Source organism: Schistocerca nitens, chromosome 3 (genome assembly GCF_023898315.1).
Source record: "Schistocerca nitens isolate TAMUIC-IGC-003100 chromosome 3, iqSchNite1.1, whole genome shotgun sequence".
NCBI classification, from domain to species: domain Eukaryota; kingdom Metazoa; phylum Arthropoda; class Insecta; order Orthoptera; family Acrididae; genus Schistocerca; species Schistocerca nitens.
In genome coordinates, this window is record NC_064616.1 from 652,047,958 (window position 1) to 652,066,346 (window position 18,389).

Below are 18,389 nucleotides of genomic sequence, written 5' to 3' on the forward strand. Positions count from 1 at the left end.
GTTTCGCTTTACCTAGTTCCGCGTGAAGTGCAGCAATCTTCTCCTCCTGTTCCACTATCCTCCTATCTCTACAGCAAATCCTACACAATCAGTGAACCTTGTTTCTTTCTCCAATTCCCACGCCGCTGCAGTCACCCACATGAAAGAAACTGCAACAACTCTCACACCACACCGTGGAACTAACAATCCTATGGCAAATCATACACTTCTCGCTCATGACAAACAAATTTTAGCTTTAGTCTGAGTTAAAACAATAACTTCCTAGACTACTCAATTAATATATTAAAGTTTTTAGAAAGTTTAGGCTTAAAATTGGGATGCTAATTCAAAACTTCCGGAGAAACAAAAACGATTTAACCTCTATTGCTTACGTGACGAAACAAAAGGTAAACAAAGCACTGAGCCTACACTATATAAACTTTTCACTTATTTTGGAACTTTTCACTTCGGCTACATACTAGAGAATCAAATGTATAGCGTGTAAGAATACACTAACAACACAAACTTTACTTTACTGAAATAATCACGTAAGTTACAGTATACGACAACGTAAACAAACCCTAGTCCAAAATTCGAGCCTATGAAATGTGTTCTTTTTCCGGAAAATACGCGAAAAATGTTAAAACTTCAATTGATAGCTTACAATAGGTATTAATTTACGTATTTGCGATGTAATATTGCCTCAAGTAATTGTTGTTACTCAAACCCTTACCTTTGCGAGAGCGATGAATGTACACCACTCATCAACCAAAGATGACGTCAGACGGTCAATCACACCTTGTATTTGGAAGTTTTAAGAGGATTGCGCAACAGTGTTCGTCATAAAAGACCCGATTTGTGGCAGCCAGGAGACTGGTTCTTCCACCACAATAATGCACCTGCACACACAGTCATCTGTATTAGACAGTTTTTGGCTAAAAATGGCATGGTTCCCTGCCCCACCTGACTCACCTGACCTGGGTCCGTGCGACTTTTTCTTATTTCCAACATGAAAAGGGGCATGAAAGGACACCGATTTGACAACATTCAAGAAGTCATGAAGGAAAAAAAAAAAAAAAAAAAAACCGAGGGAGGAGCTGTCAGCCATTTCCAAAGATGACTAAAACTGTTTAGATCAGAGGAAGCACCGATGGGACAAATGTATTAGTTGTAATGGACAGTATTTTGAGGGGGACAAGGTTGTTTTGTAAACAATTTGAAAATATATAACTTTTAAAAAATAATCCCGTTTTTTTGGGTGCCTCCTCGTATTATACTGGATTTGAATTCGATGAAGATCATAAGACAAATTTTGGCAATATGTTAAAAATCTATAAACCGTATATCTTTGAATCCAAGACGAGGTTTTTTCCCGACATTTCGTGACAAGTAGCAGGAGATATCTTGCGTTCACGGCATATGATGTGGAATTTCTTTTCTTTACCAAACAGAACCTCGACTTCCCACTAAGCTGTAAGGCCACTCTCTGCCACGCCTACCGCTTTAACCCTGAACGTATGCATGTACTTGGAGCATCGTTGTACAACGGCTGGAACTGTTAGTTGCAGCAATTCTTTTCTTTTTTCGGTCGTTGTTCGACTTTGGAGATCCCACTTGTGAATTGTGCAGTTAAGTATGTAATGGACAGCAGGGTGGAACAACGTGGTTCAACTCTTACCACCTCTAGACGTGTGGGATGGGGAGGGCGCGAGAAGCCGTGACATTTAAAAATATTCGATATCTATCGACATTAATATCGAAATTGTAGTTTGCTCTGTCGCTAACCTCAATGGTGACAGTTCCGAGAGGGGACAGACAGCGACGTATCAGTGGGGGACCACAGTCATATAGAACTTTTTGAAAGAAATATCCCCATTAGACTGTAAATTACTATTCATTTATTTTACATGGTCATAATTGCAGCTTGATGGCCATTACCAAGTGCAAGTATAAATGTTATAAAATGTCTAACAACCTTAAGTGACATGTTATCGTCGAAACAACATATCTGGTCTTATAAACCAGTCCCACTCCATAGGATATTGCCTGGCCACATATCACCAACTTCGATCCGTGTCACAAACCGAAGAGCAAATTCAGAACACTGCCGCGTATCATGAGATTTCAGTTGATGCGCTGTGTGGATCTTGTGCGAGTGCAAGGATAAAATAAACCGCAAAACATTACAGAACTGTTGACCACGGGATGGGCAATGTACGTGACACTACACGAGCATTAGCAGTATCCCTGGCACGTACTTCACGGTCAGTTACAGCAGCAACAATCTCTTCAGTAACGTCCACCGAGATGAGAGCCCACTCGAGTTTTCTAATTACAATGTCATCGTTTTGAAACCATTTAATGACATCGTGCCTCTCCTCAGACCCTTCAGTCGGCGATGCTCTCGCAATGCAGCACTGTAACTGCTGCCGTTCACTTAAAGCACTTACAGCGCACAGTCTCTCTTCTCGAGAGCCATACTGTTAGCTTACGTTATGGCTTGTCAAATGGCAGCGTAGGTATCATACAAACTGTGTACAGTGCCAGATTTGCACCTGGTGGCCACAATAAAGCCAACATTTTTCCGGTGTAAATCGTTTCCACACTAATGCATTAGCATATCTTTCAAGAATCGCTGCCATGATATAATTACAGCCCACAATGGACCTCCTTGAGGAACTGCACTTATATCATAAAAACCCAGTACATTGGTGTTAAGACAGATCCATGTTTTCAGTATACTTATGGCATTCTTACATGCAAGTTGTAACTAAATTCCCTTTACAGATTTTGAGGACAGTTTCTCTACACCAAAAGAAGAAAAAATGCGAGTAAATGTGGGTTTTAAACCGCATATCATAACAGCTATTAGCACTTGTTCAATAGAGGAGATGTTCGATAGTAGTGAAAATGAACAAGTTCTTATAGCTTGTAAGGTATGTGTTTTACAGCCCATGTTTACTAGACTTTTTTCTTGTTTTGGAGTAAGTAAAATGTCCTCAAAGTCCGTAAAGGGAATTTGGTTACACCCTTCAAACCCATGGATTTTAAGCAACCCACAACGCCTTCGAAGACTGTACACGAGATTTTCATATTCTGTCACTCGATACATGCAAATTGTTAGTTCTACAGAAAAAATAAACATGAAATTTTTGAAGGAAATTTAATGTAGTTAAATTTTATACTTGGTTACGTTTGCGCTGGAGGCCACCGTTTTCAAGTTATTCAAGGAAAACGCATTTGAATTTCTATTTTGAATAATTCGAAAACTATGGCAGTAGTAGGTAGCTAGCGGCATGGGTGCAATTTTAATATCAAATTGATATGCAAATTAATTAAATTGATCGATTAATTACACCCCTAAACATGCCCCCACAACCCACTCCCAGATGACATGTTTTTTCCTCAACTGGCACGTGGGTTGTCACCCCCTCCCCACCCCCGTCCCCCTCCACTTCCCCTTCCCTCTCCCCTCAACAACTCTATTGGCAGGAATTTCGAATCTTGGCGGGAATTTCGAATTTTGGTGGGAATTTCGAATTTGGTTGGGAATTTCTTTGACCCAGGACTGCGATGACGTCCCACCCCACCCCCTACCCTGGAAATGAAGGGAAATTAAAAATGATGGTTCCCTTTTTGGGACTCAAACCATGGTCCTTCTGGGCGGAAAGCACACTACCCCTAGAAACAGCCCAGATGCGGGAGAGGAAGTTTAGGTTGCTGATCTTTATTTATTTTGGTTGGGAAACTGAAGTAATGAACCCCTAATTACGTAATTAGTCATAAAGATTGGGCCTAATTACATAACTATAGGTATAGCGCTACACAAGCACTGCCTAAAATAGCAATACAGTTCAACAATTGACAAGTCCATACAAACGGTTTATCCTGCTGGAAAAAATTTTTACAATACGACTCAAAAGTACTGGCAGATGCACTCAGACTCTACCCTACACCCACAAGCTAGCGGGAAAAAGGTTGGATGTGAGGTATTAGCTTTATTTTATTTTTATTTTCTGGTGGGAAATATATTCCACTGATGAGAAGCTGGTGTTAGAGAGGAATTTAATAAGAGTATTACCTGTAAGCGTACAGCTGAGAGCTGCATCCATCGATGTTTGACTTCAAAGTTCGCTACAGATGCCTGCTCGACAATCACTCTGCAGCCCAGGTGATTGAAGCCAACACACACTACCGCAACTGATGGCAAATGCATCACTGTTCTAATTACACATCGAAATTGTCGTGAAAACAACAGCACTCGTAATCAATGCGTCATAATGGAATACATGTACTGGGGATTGGGGAAAAATTATCATAATAACACAACTACCGCAAAAAACGACCCCAGAAGATTACAGAGGGTCAGCAGTTGCAACTGTGTCCTAGAGGAGCGCTCATGAACTAACCAACTTGGAGGTAGTCCGACTCTCTCCCCTCCCTTCCACCCCTCATCCCTCCCTCTCCTCACTGTAGGCAGGGATAGAGTCCTGCCACGGGTGGTCCACAAAGAGATTCTTCTGGTGGCATTAATATATTGTCTCCAGTCTGCGGAAAACAGTCACTGGTAGACAAAAGACAAGAACAAGACGTTTCATGCAATCTGTATTTCTCGGAAATACTGAACCCTCTGGAACATCAACGAAATTCCAGAGAAGTCTCCATATCACTTTTTCAAACGTCTGCTGCTTAGAAAACAGAAAGCCCTCCACCTAAGGCGACCGCAGACCCCAAAGTAGCCTCCTACGAATCTGGTTGCAGAGTCTTCAATACAACGCATCCCTGATGAGCGCCGGCCGCGGTGGCCGTGCGGTTCTAGGCGCTGCAGCCCGGAACCGCGGGACTGCTACGGTCGCAGGTTCGTATCCTGCCTCGGGCATGGATGTGTGTGATGTCCTTAGGTTAGTTAGGTTTAAGTAGTTCTAAGTTCTAGGGGACTGATGACCTAAGATGTTGAGTCCCATAGTGCTCAGAGCCATTTGAACCATTTGAACCCTGATGAACACGTGGCTGGGCAGTCATCGTTATCGACGCTGACAAAAGCTACACATACAATAGAGCGCAACGCCAGCATCCCTCAGAACAAAACCGAGATAAATGAGGGCTATCCTGACCACGAGTTAGTTATCTAAAAGGACAGCTGCAACCTCCTACGGATCTCAGCCACCACGCCTCTAGTAACCCAGCCAACAAGTGCATGCCGTGATAGCAATTCACTGTAACATTTGTTCTGCCTGTTCTGACATGGTCATATTACGCTGTTATTACTGGTGCTACATATAGAAAGATGTCAAATGGTTCAAATGGCTCTGAGCACTATGGGATTTAACATCTATGGTCATCAGTCTCCTAGAACTTAGAACTACTTAAACCTAACTAACCTAAGGACAGCACACAACACCCAGCCATCACGAGGCAGAGAAAATCCCTGACCCCGCCGGGAATCGAACCCGGGAACCCGGGCGTGGGAAGCGAGAACGCTACCGCACGACCACGAGATGCGGGCTAGAAAGATGTCACACATTTGGGTAAGAAATATGTGGTTTCAGTCTTTCAATGGTATAATGAAACATTACGTTACATTTTCTGTTTGGTTTGCATATTTTTAGGTGACATTTATATTAAATCTCATTGAGCCATACAGGTTCTAAAAGGTTAGGCTATGAATGCTGTTAGGCACACAAATTTATTGATGACAATGTATCTGCTGTTGGCCTGGTGATTAGACACAGCAATGTTTGTCATATTTGGTATTTATTAACTTCGCGTAACCTATGTCAAAACGACAATTTGTCACTACTCTCCCTCATGTGCAATTTTCTACAAAGTTCAGGCCTGACAGTGGCTAGCTGGTTTAGCCGAAACTTACTTTCTTTCTTTCTTTCACTGGTGCCCTGTCCCGCGCTGACGCAGGGTCGGCATTGTTAGGAACGGATTTGGCAAGGTTCGTGGAAATGAGTGGCCGGATGGCCTTCCTGCCGCCATCGCGTACCCACCGGGATGGAATTGGTGTACCCCTACTGTCTGCGTCGAGTGTAATTAATGGAATAGTGCGAACGTGTTCAGATATCTGCGAGTCGTGTAACTGAAGCGGAACGTGGGGTCCGGCCCGGTATTCACCTAGCGGGATGTGGAAAACCGCCTAAAAACCATATTCAGGCTGGCCGGCACACCGTCCCTCATCGTTAATCCGCCGGGCGGATTCGATCCGGGGCCGGAGCGCCTACCCGAGTCCAGGAAGCAGCGCGTTAGCGTTCTCGGCTACCCTGGCGGGTTGGCTTAGCTGAAACTAGTTATCATGAATGTAAGTAAAATTTGCGATACTGATCGCGAAAGGATTATTTATAAGAATCCATAAATTTTAACATTTTGTAGAGCGCTTGTCTCCGACCTGACTATGCTCCGCCATAGTCTGACCAATGCCTACTTTGATAACTATCATTTAGACTTTTGTTCACTTCTGTTCAGGCAAGATACAGGGGATAGACAAAAATATGGAAACACCAAAAAACAACACATTATAATGCCTAATATCGTGTTGGAATTGAAAACAGCTTCCAGCCATCTCGGAATTGATAAATACAGGTCCTGCATGGTTTTCAGTGAAATCTCATACTATCCTTCGGGTAAAATAGTGGCATATTCAGGTAACGATGATGCCGGTGGATAGCGATTACGCAACGTTCTCTTCAAAGTAGAAAACAAAGATTGAATAATACTGAGATATGGTGACTGTGGTGGTCAAGGGAGATGCTACAATTGACCCTCCACCGCACAAAACCAGTCCTGGATGGTACGAGGTGTGTCAACATCCACCCTGTCGTCTTCGTACACAGTATCACCAAATGTTCAAATGTGTGTGAAATCTTATGGGACTTAACTGCTAAGGTCATCAGTCCCTAAGCTTACACACTAATTAACCTAAATTATCCGAAGGACAAACACACACACTCATGCCCGAGGGAGGACTCGAACCTCCGCCTAGACCAGCAGCACAGTCCTTGACTGCAGCGCCCAAGACCGCTCGGCTAATCCCGCGCGGCACAGTATCACCATTGGGGCCCAAATACTATACCGTAGAATGGACCTGACCAGCTGAAATCTTAACACAGCCCTTGGCAGGATTGAGACGTTTCAGAATAACAATGGGGACAATGGCTTTATGGCTTCGGTAGCACGTTTTTCTCTTATGAGCGACTGCAACACTGATGAGTGGTTTTGGAATTCCAGTTCGCTCTGCAGTCCCCAACTTGAGGAACTCCCTTTGTGTTGTTTTGCCATTGATAGGGTTTACGTGTACGACATTCAGTTCTGTAGTGACTTTTGTAGCTGTCGTCCACTAATTTTCCGTCATAATCCTGTCCAATGACCGTCCGCCAAGATCACTAAACACACACTTTCGTCCGCGGTGTGACTTGGTGGACGATACTTTTCCATTTTCCCTGTATGCATTATAAACCTTCGATACGGTGCCTCTTGAAACACGAAGCACTTGGGCTCACTTGATTTGGAAAGAATTCACCAAACGAGCACCAACTATTTTTCCACGTTCGAATTTATTAATTCCAACACAATGCACTCATAACAACACAGAACACTGTTCTGGCAAAGACTGACGTTGCGAAGGTGCCGTTGTGACGTTCGTGGTCAAATAAAACAGCGCAACCTGCCAGCTTGGCTAGAATCTGAATTTATGTTCAATCATGCATGTATCGCGACGTTTCCATATTTTTGTGTAATCCATGTGTGTGGTGTGCTTGTAGATGCAGCGATTTTTAGGTGTATCTTCATGAGAATATGACGGTCGGCCATCTAACTCCAATTTACCCTCGTATGACAGGTCCAGTAATATTGCAAGACACCAGTGGGACTATGGGAATACTTGTACCTAATAAATCAGTGATCTGTATCGAGCATCCCCTCTTGATATTCAGATCGTCCCACTGCAATTCAGATGTATGAAATGAGATATTCCCAAGGAAACAGAACAGGGGGGTGGCCCTGACAAATAGGTCCTTTATTAAATAAATAAGTGTAGGTGCAGGGAGGGGTTACGTTCATCTACTGAATGAAAATCATGATTTATTGACAAAGTTTGACCGATGTCAAACAACATTGGACATGAAATTACAAATCTGATCATCTCACAAATTGGAGGTGAGTGCACGAAGGAATCTGAAGCCGTGCAAATTAGTTGGTTGGTTGTTTGGGGGAAGAGACCAAACAGCGAGGTTATCGGTCTCATAGGGTTAGGGAAGGATGGGGAAGGAAGTCGGCCGTGCCCTTTCAAAGGAACCATCCCGGCATTTGCCTGGAGCGATTTAGGGAAATCACGGAAAATCTAAATCAGGATGGTCGGACGCGGGATTGAACCGTCGTCCTTCCGAATGCGAGTCCAGTGTGCTAACCACTGCGCCACCTCGCTCGGTGCAAATTAGTTCCTTCCGATATTGGGTAGGAAATGATACTCCACGGAGGAATGGGACAAACTGTGGTAATAAAATCGCGGTGTACCTAATTGAATAGCAAATGTGGTGTCACGTTGGTCACGACGATTGCATCTATTCCGAAAAGTGAAAGGGTTAAACATGCATGACGATCAAATAGCAAAGTTTTGGCCAGGGTATCAACTCACAATACGTGATCGATATAAGTCCCTAGTTATATGAAGCATAGAAACGTGCCTATTCCCACGTCAGTGCTACCGACTCGCCTCACTGCTGTGTGAACTTACACTCAATATGTGGAGCTGGATCGTGAACTGGCGCTGCAGCAGGTGATGGACTGCAGAAGGCTGTCGCGCACATCTCAAATGTCGGGCGTGTAAGCCACACTAATCTTCAAGCCCGAATCGCTAACCCAAACGACGAATCTTGAAAATCTACTGTCGAATCCCAAAACTGAAATTTTAGTGACAGTCTTGAATCTAGAATTGAGAGTCCTAAATCGTGAATGAGGCTAAAACTTTCCTTCTGGCATACCATCGCTCACAATACCACAAAAATTACACCAGTTTGAAGGACTGTCTCAACCTCAGCCGATTGGAGTCCACGTCTGACAAAAATACCGCTGCTTCAGAAAGTTGAGAGTTTCAACGAATGGCGGAACTCTGTTTCTAAAGTTTGCAAACATTGAGCAAAGAGAATGTGGTCTGGTGTTCGTGTCAAAACTCCACATGGCCTGTTCCTAAATATCAGCGCCAGCAAGGCGTCGGCAGACTACAAAGTTGTCCATTATCAATGGCACTATGCATTTCCCATGTAATGAACTGATCTTATCATGCTGGCCCGGCAAGAGGCACTCACTGTTCACAGCCCAACGTCCAGTCATCCCCGTCCACCTTGTCTGTGTCGCTTTTAATCACAAGATATGCCACTGAAAAATGCCATAGCCTCGTAGACGTAATTTCCACTATAAAGCTGCCCATTCACAGGCCGACTGGTTGGCCTCCCTCCCTGCTGAGCTAGTCTTCCCCAACACTTTCACTTTTGTGGTGCACGATTTTATAGCGGTTGAGTCCAGGGTGTCCGCACTCAGTAGCTGGGTGGAGATTTTCTCCGCTCAGGGACTCGGTGTTGTGTTGTCCTAATCATCATCATTTCATCCCCATCGACGCACAAGTCGCAGAAGTGGCGTCAAATCTAAAGACTTGCACCAGGCGAGCGGTCTACCCGATGGGAGGCCCTCGTCACACGCCATTCATTCAGTCCAGGGTCTGGGTACTTCAGCTCCACTGGTGCACCGCTACCTGATAGCATCGGCCTCTACCTGCCACCTCATACTCTGTCCTTTTCCCTTCTGTTTCAGCATGGCGAAAGCTATCACATGAATGGGCGCAGGTAGTGCCCCCCACGCAGTCACAATGTGCCTACACATAATCAGACAGGTTGGCGAACAACTCAGTGGTTTTAGAGGAAGGGGGGGGGGGGTTGGCTGATTTGTCGGCCTGTGAATGCCAGCTATGGGCCCCTGTCTGCTTAAAAGTTCATCCCCTCAAATGACACTTGCCTACTGCCCACCAGAATGGACGGGATGGCACGGCAGCTAACCACTGCCTCACAACAGTTCAGGTCCCAGCTTATTTCGAAACCCCTGTCCTAACTGCCCCTTATCTGTGTCCAGTCACGTGGCGGGTTTCAACATGCCTAAAAAGAAGGGAAAACGATGGAGTGTGGGGTGGCATATAGATGTCGGGGCTAGCAGGTAGTGGAGCACCAATGGAGTCAATGCACCCAGACTCTGGATCCAACTGCTATAAAATCGTACACCACAAAGGCAAATGTGTCGGGGCAGACCCGCTCGGCAGGGAGAGGTTTGGCCAACCAATCAGTCTGTGAATGGGTGGCTTAAGGGAAATGCCTTGGACACAGCTCGGCTTCTATAATCACTAACTACATTCAGACTGACTACCGAATGATACATTTCAAAATATAAAAGAGTGACATCTGCAGTAATCACTCCTACCCTGTCTACGAATCACATCTACATTACGCATGCATTACTTTACCAAGAGAAAAGCTGCATATCGTACTACTAGAGTTGCGCTCTATCTAAACTATGGTTCAGTCGTTTTGGTAAAATACGTAAGTGACCTAGTGAATGGTTCAAATGGCTCTGCGCACTATGGGACTTAACATCTGAGGTCATCAGTCCTCTAGAACTTTATAACTACCTAAACCTGGTAAATGGTAGGATTGTTGGTACTGTTGGTAGCATTTGTAGGGAAAGAAACAAACGAATGTGTAAGAGAGAAACTGGGTGCTGACGACTACTCTGCTTTTGTTTATTTTCGCACATCATTAAGTGTTAATCCACTGTATATTCTATATCCTTACAAAACATAAATTGCATTTCGCAAGTAATAAAAATTAGTTAATCACATAACATCTGCGCTTTTACACTACTGGCCATTAAAATTGCTACACCACGAAGATGACGTGCTACAGACGCGAAATTGCGAAATTTAACCGACAGGAAGAAGATGCTGTGATATGCAAATGATTAGCTTTTCAGAGCATTCACACAAGGTTGGTGCCGGTGGCGACACCTACATCGTGCTGACATGAGGAAAGTTTCCAACCGATTTCTCATACACAAACAGCAGTTGACCGGCGTTGCCTGGTGAAACGTTGTTGTGATGCCTCGTGTAAGGAGGAGAAATGCGTACCATCACGTTTCCGATTTTGATAAAGGTCGGATTGTAGCCTATCGCTATTGCGGTTTATCGTATCGCGACATTGCTGCTCGCGTTGCTCGAGATCCAATGACTGTTAGCACAATATGGAATCGGTGGGTTCAGGAGGGTAATACGGAACGCCGTGCTGGATCCCAATGGCCTCGTATCACTAGCAGTCGAGATGACAGACACCTGTCCGCATGGCTGTAACGGATCGTGCAGCCACGTCTCGATCCCTGAGTCAACAGATGGGGACGTTTTCAAGACAACAACCATCTGCACGAACAGTTCGACAACGTTTGCAGCAGCATGGACTGTCAGCTCGGACACCATGACTGCGGTTACCCTTGACGCTGCATCACAGACCGGAGAGCCTGCGATGGTTTACTCAACGACAAATCTGGGTGCACGAATGGCAAAACGTCATTTTTTCGGATGAATCCAGGTTCTGCTTACAGCATCATGATGGTCGCATCCGTGTTTGGCGACATCGCGGTGAACGCACATTGGAAGCGTGTATTCGTCATCGCCGTACTGGCGTATCACTCGGTGTGATTGTATGGGGTGCCATTGGTTACACGTCTCGGTCACCTCTTGTTCGCACTGACGGCACTTTGAACAGTGGACGTTACATTTCAGATGTGTTACGACCCGTGGCGCTACCCTTCATTCGATCCCTGCGAAACCCTGCATTTCAGCAGGATAATGCACGACCGCATGTTGCATGTCCTGTACGGGCCTTTCTGGATACAGAAAATGTTCGACTGCTGCCCTGGCCAGCACATTCTCCAGGTCTCTCACCAACTGAAAACATCTGGTCAATGGTGGCCTAGCAACTGGCTCGTCACAATACCCGTCACTACTCTTGATGAACTGTGGTATCGTGTTGAAGCTGCATGGGCAGCTGTAACTGTACACGACATCCAAGCTTTGTTTGACTCAATGCCCAGGTGTATCAAGGCCGTTATTACGGCCAGAGGTCGTTGTTCTGGGTACTGATTTCTCAGGATCTATGTACCTAGATTGCGTGAAAGTGTAATCACATGTCAGTTCTAGTATATTTGTCCAATGAATCCCCGTTTATCATCTGCATTTCTTCTTGGTGTAACAATTTTAATGGCCAGTAGTGTATATAATCAAAGCAATTACTTTCGATCCAGCTACAGTTTAGATGCACAAAATATTAAAATCTATATTATTATTATTATTATTGTTTTTTACACTTAATAGAACGTTTTTCGTCATGATCAAAGGCAAGAGTTTCCTGTTATTATTGGTAAGTTCGGAAGTTGTTTGTGAATTACAGAAACATGTTATACGAGGTGTGGCTAGAAAAAAACCGGACTAGTACTGGTGAAACAATAAAACGAATGCAATAAGGCTGAAAGTCGCGTGGCCTGTCACGTGACTCTCGCCCCGCCTACTGCTCGAGTTTCATCTGCCTCCTGCACTCAGTCTGCCCGTGGCGTCTGTTTTAAGTAGTTGACGTTTTGTCTGTGCGTCGGAAAATGTTGAGTGTACAGAAAGAACAGCGTGTTAACATCAAATTTTGTTTCAAACTAGGAAAATCTGCAAGTGAAACGTTTGTAATGTTACAACAAGTGTATGGCGATGATTGTTTATCGCGAACAAAAGTGTTTGAGTGGTTTAAACGATTTAAAGATGGCCGCGAAGACACCAGTGATGACACTCGCACTGGCAGACCATTGTCAGCAAAAACTGATGCAAACATTGAAAACATCGGTAAACTTGTTCGACAAGATCGCCGTTTAACAATCAGAGCAGTGTCTGAGTTAACAGGAGTTGACAAGGAAAGTGTCGAACAAGTTTACCGATTTTTTCAATGTTTGCATCAGTTTTTGCTGACAGCGGTCTGCCAGTGCGAGTGTCATCACTGTTGTCTTCGCGGCCATCTTTAAATCGTTTAAACCACTCAAACACTTGTGTTCGCGATAAACAATCATCGCCGTACACTTGTAACATTACAAACGTTTCACTTGCAGATTTTCCTAGTTTGAAACAAAATTTGATGTTAACACGCTGTTCTTTCTGTACACTCAACATTTTCCGCCGCACAGACAAAACGTCAACTACTTAAAACTGACGCCACGGGCAGACTGAGTGCAGGAGGCAGATGAAACTCGAGCAGTAGGCGGAGCGAGAGTCACGTGACAGGCCACGCGAATTTCAGCCTTATTGCATTCGTTTTATTGTTTCACCAGTACTAGTCCGGTTTTTTTCTAGCCACACCTCGTATGTAATCTCGACGACGTATTGGAAAAATGTTTGGTGTGCTTTGCTTTACTTTTTTTTTAATTTCGCCTTTTTTTTAGGACATTGCGTTTTCTAGCGCTATATAATAGATCTACTTTTTTTTTATTTTTCTTTCAATGTCCCTCTGTTTCAGGTTACAAATCAACAATTTTCGAATAAAATCTTAATTAAACACTAACAACTTCAAGTTTGCTACAAATATTGTTTATTTTTAAGTAAGAGGTAGAAGGATAACTATGCAGAAAAAAAAATGTTTCGTAGGTTACGCGGCCCTGTATATATCCTTACTCAGTTTCTACACGGTTCACTGCTTCCAATTTCTAGGGGAATCTAGTAAAGCACTGATCGTATATGCAAACAAAAAGATGGAAATGAGATAATGCCAGATATGTATGCAACACACCTAACATACAGGTAACGAGGTTGTGAACTTACCTTGTTAAATCCAGCCTTGTCGTCAAATATATGTCTCCATGCTCGTTGTCAAATATGTAGGGTCCACTAACCCTGCCTTATCGGTTAGCTAGACAAACAATTCAAACAATTTGTATTAATGAGTTTTATTACAAAAAAGAGAAGATCCAATACTTAACTATGTCAGTTACACAGATGTACCGCAAGCAAAAGCGACATACAAAATAAGCAATCTCTTCAGTATACCAGTTCTCAAGTTTGTGTTACATAGATTGTACAAGCGAAGTAACGATCGTTGACGCTTCTATCCAAGTCTCTAGTCTGGAAGCTTCTATTCAACTGGGCCATCGCCAGTCGGTCGCGGCGCTTATGTCCTCCTCACACAGGGGCCGCTGCTGTCGCGTTGTCTTCCTGGCGGGGTCGATCAGTGTATGATTGGCTGACGTCTTCTCACAGCCATCTCCTCTCTGTCGTTTCCGACTGGCGTGCCGGTGCTTTACTTTACGCCGTAACGTAACTGACCAAAGTTACGAGGAAAACTACTGTAGCCTACGCTTCCTTGTGACAGTGTACAGCATATATAGGGTGAACATTAATGAAACCCACAAACTGCAAGGACGTATTCCTGATTGAAAATGGAGGAAAAAAGGTCTGGGAATTCATGGTGTGCATGCAACGACAACAAATTGTCCCGAAACACAGTGCAGCGCAACCATACTACCAGTGGTACCGGTAAACTTGACATGGTAGGAAGATTACCATCGCTTATGTCCTACAGCTCCTGCAAGCTACCCTCTGTAGTACTGGTGTCACAAATTCGTGTAGTCCACGAAGTTACAGGCCCCTGCGAGTTACTGCTGGGGTATTAATTTCTATCGGGTGGGTTTAACCAACTGGTAAAAATGTGAAGGTAACGCATAACGCAGTCTTTAGAACCACTACAGAAGGCTCTTATGCTGGGCTTAATAGGCAGCATAGAGCTTTTATTTACTTTCATTTGTCGGCCCAGCATGCGACTGAGGTAGCGACTAACTTTCACTTATTCTTTATGATCAAGGAAATTCTTTATGATGAGGAAATAATCAGTCGAGAATATAGGTTAATTGATATTTATTTAATACCTATTGCATTTCAACAACCAGTCGTGTATTTATTGTAATAGTTACTGTCCATTCTTATGCAATAGCGGGTCCTCCCATATTACACATCATCACAATTGCTCTCTCTAGTTTACACGATTATCTTTCGCTAAGTAATTATGGAAAGGGAGAGGGGAGGGCAGCTTCAGCGGAATTTTATGCAGGCAAACAATTATACTTAAACCTGTTCCTTCAATTGATATTACGTTTAAATGCTATAGGTCACGCAGAACAAGTTCAGCAAAGACACTAACAGCGAATTCGGTCAGGGCGGAAGGGTATCTGCCTAAGTATTTCAATTTTCACTAAAACGTATGCTGAAGAGGGAGTAGCAAGCGGTACACTTGACTATGACTGCCGTTTTGGCTTAATCCTGCGTTCCGTCATATGGCAGGAAAATATTGCAAGTCTTTATCCCATCAATTGGCGTTAACATCTGATCTTTTCCTAGATACAAGAGTTTAAACCGTATATTCTATGTGACGCACTTCATTATAAGCAAATCAAATACACTCCTGGAAATTGAAATAAGAACACCGTGAATTCATTGTCCCGGGAAGAGGAAACTTTATTGACACATTCCTGGGGTCAGATACATCACATGATCACACTGACAGAACCACAGGCACATAGACACAGGCAACAGAGCATGCACAATGTCGGCACTAGTACAGTGTATATCCACCTTTCGCAGCAATGCAGGCTGCTATTCTCCCATGGAGACGATCGTAGAGATGCTGGATGTAGTCCTGTGGAACGGCTTGCCATGCCATTTCCACCTGGCGCCTCAGTTGGACCAGCGTTCGTGCTGGACGTGCAGACCGCGTGAGACGACGCTTCATCCAGTCCCAAACATGCTCAATGGGGGACAGATCCGGAGATCTTGCTGGCCAGGGTAGTTGACTTACACCTTCTAGAGCACGTTGGGTGGCACGGGATACATGCAGACGTGCATTGTCCTGTTGGAACAGCAAGTTCCCTTGCCGGTCTAGGAATGGTAGAACGATGGGTTCGATGAGGGTTTGGATGTACCGTGCACTATTCAGTGTCCCCTCGACGATCACCAGTGGTGTACGGCCAGTGTAGGAGATCGCTCCCCACACCATGATGCCGGGTGTTGGCCCTGTGTGCCTCGGTCGTATGCAGTCCTGATTGTGGCGCTCACCTGCACGGCGCCAAACACGCATACGACCATCATTGGCACCAAGGCAGAAGCGACTCTCATCGCTGAAGACGACACGTCTCCATTCGTCCCTCCATTCACGCCTGTCGCGACACCACTGGAGGCGGGCTGCACGATGTTGGGGCGTGAGCGGAAGACGGCCTAACGGTGTGCGGGACCGTAGCCCAGCTTCATGGAGACGGTTGCGAATGGTCCTCGCCGATACCCCAGGAGCAACAGTGTCCCTAATTTGCTGGGAAGTGGCGGTGCGGTCCCCTACGGCACTGCGTAGGATCCTACGGTCTTGGCGTGCATCCGTGCGTCGCTGCGGTCCGGTCCCAGGTCGACGGGCACGTGCACCTTCCGCCGACCACTGGCGACAACATCGATGTACTGTGGAGACCTCACGCCCCACGTGTTGAGCAATTCGGCGGTACGTCCACCCGGCCTCCCGCATGCCCACTATACGCCCTCGCTCAAAGTCCGTCAGCTGCACATACGGTTCACGTCCATACTGTCGCGGCATGCTACCAGTGTTAAAGACTGCGATGGAGCTCCGTATGCCACGGCAAACTGGCTGACACTGTCGGCGGCGGTGCACAAATGCTGCGCAGCTAGCGCCATTCGACGGCCAACACCGCGGTTCCTGGTGTGTCCGCTGTGCCGTGCGTGTGATCATTGCTTGTACAGCCCTCTCGCAGTGTCCGGAGCAAGTATGGTGGGTCTGACACACCGGTGTCAATGTGTTCTTTTTTCCATTTCCAGGAGTGTAGTTTTGCGGGCACAAGAAACATTTACTGATTAGCACGTTGATACTATTCCACACACATGGCCAAGTGGCGGTAGCCAACAGAAATGCAAAAATACCGACACACAAGATTATTCCTTCCCTATCTTACACTCACGCACTACCGTATAGTTATTCACTCGTGTAGTGTACATGATCAGACTGAAACTGCACTGGCGGTTGTTCTAACCGACCACGTGGCGGGAAACCAAGTACACAAAGAAAACATATGAGAAATTTAAAAAAAATCCGCCAAAATAATACTTTAAAAGAAACATCACATTAAAACACATTACATGAGACAACTTCTGTTACGCACAAAGCAATAATACGACCGTGAGCAAGGCTCATGGTGCATGCTGACCAAGGCACAAACGCAAATTTCTTACTGAAATTTGACCAAATTACCAAAATGAACTCACTTATGTGGGTTTCGTGGTAATCTCAATCTGATTCCAACATCTGGACGTAAGTAACGAACAGATTTGAAACATTCTAATACCTTTGTTAATATTACCACAAGTCGAGCTACGTCTCCACGTCTGTCCAGCACCGCTACCGTGGAACAAGTGGACCTGCGGTCACATCGCCTAACCGTTGTTCGTTCTAAAGGTGGTGGAGGGAGTGGTTCACCAACCTAACCTTCGCGACCTCTCGGACCTGACTTGCACACTATCTTTTCCAAACTTGTTCGTGTTTAGGGATTGGTACTATCCTACCACTGAACCACTCTACTCATACCATACTACAACCTCTGACCAAAGCTATCTGTTACTTCACATAGTTTCTCATTCATACAGCCCAGGTCACACAAGGGAAAGGATGCAAGGAAACGTGCCACACACGAAATAAAATGAATAAATAAACACCGTCTGGTCCATTCTCTCCTGCTTGTTACCCACTGTTTTATTTCTGCCGAGTAAAAACACTCTCGCTATCAATCCTCTTGTACCGGAATTCTATTGAGAAAAATATGGAACTGTACAACAAGTTCTGTGTCAACAGTACAGAGGCGCATTGCATCTGCATCATAACAGATGTTCAAAGTGGCCTCCATGGGAATGCAGGTGTTAAGGATAGTAGCGGTTGTCAAGCAAGATACACGTAATTGTACTTTTGGCTTACACCGTGTTAGTGGGCCACTTTCCTTAAGCACGTACTAGAATTTGCCTCAATATCCATTAGAGTGCAGTCCTCCAAACGCGGTTCACACCCAGTCCGCCCCTCCCTGCACGTTCATCTGTCTGAAAGGACCCATGATCACATAAAATCGCAAAAAGGGCTCGAAATGTTGTGTGATGTGGTTGGTGTCTGAGAGGATAATTGTTTTGGTATAGCCGTGCTGCCTCTCGACCGTTTTTCATCTGCTTGACCATACATAAACACCATCTCGCCTTCTTCCTGACATGAAAACCGGACCATTCTCCTGCTTACAGTACGCTGCGTCAATCACACAGA

The 18,389-nt window shown here is 44.9% G+C and overlaps 1 protein-coding gene across 7 annotated transcripts in view; it reads left to right on the top strand.

Moving 5' to 3' along the window:
- Window positions 1-18,389, top strand: part of LOC126248617 (cAMP-regulated phosphoprotein 21) — a 1,051,584-nt gene that overhangs the window by 661,204 nt on the left and 371,991 nt on the right. The gene's annotated exons all lie outside the window — the stretch shown is intronic.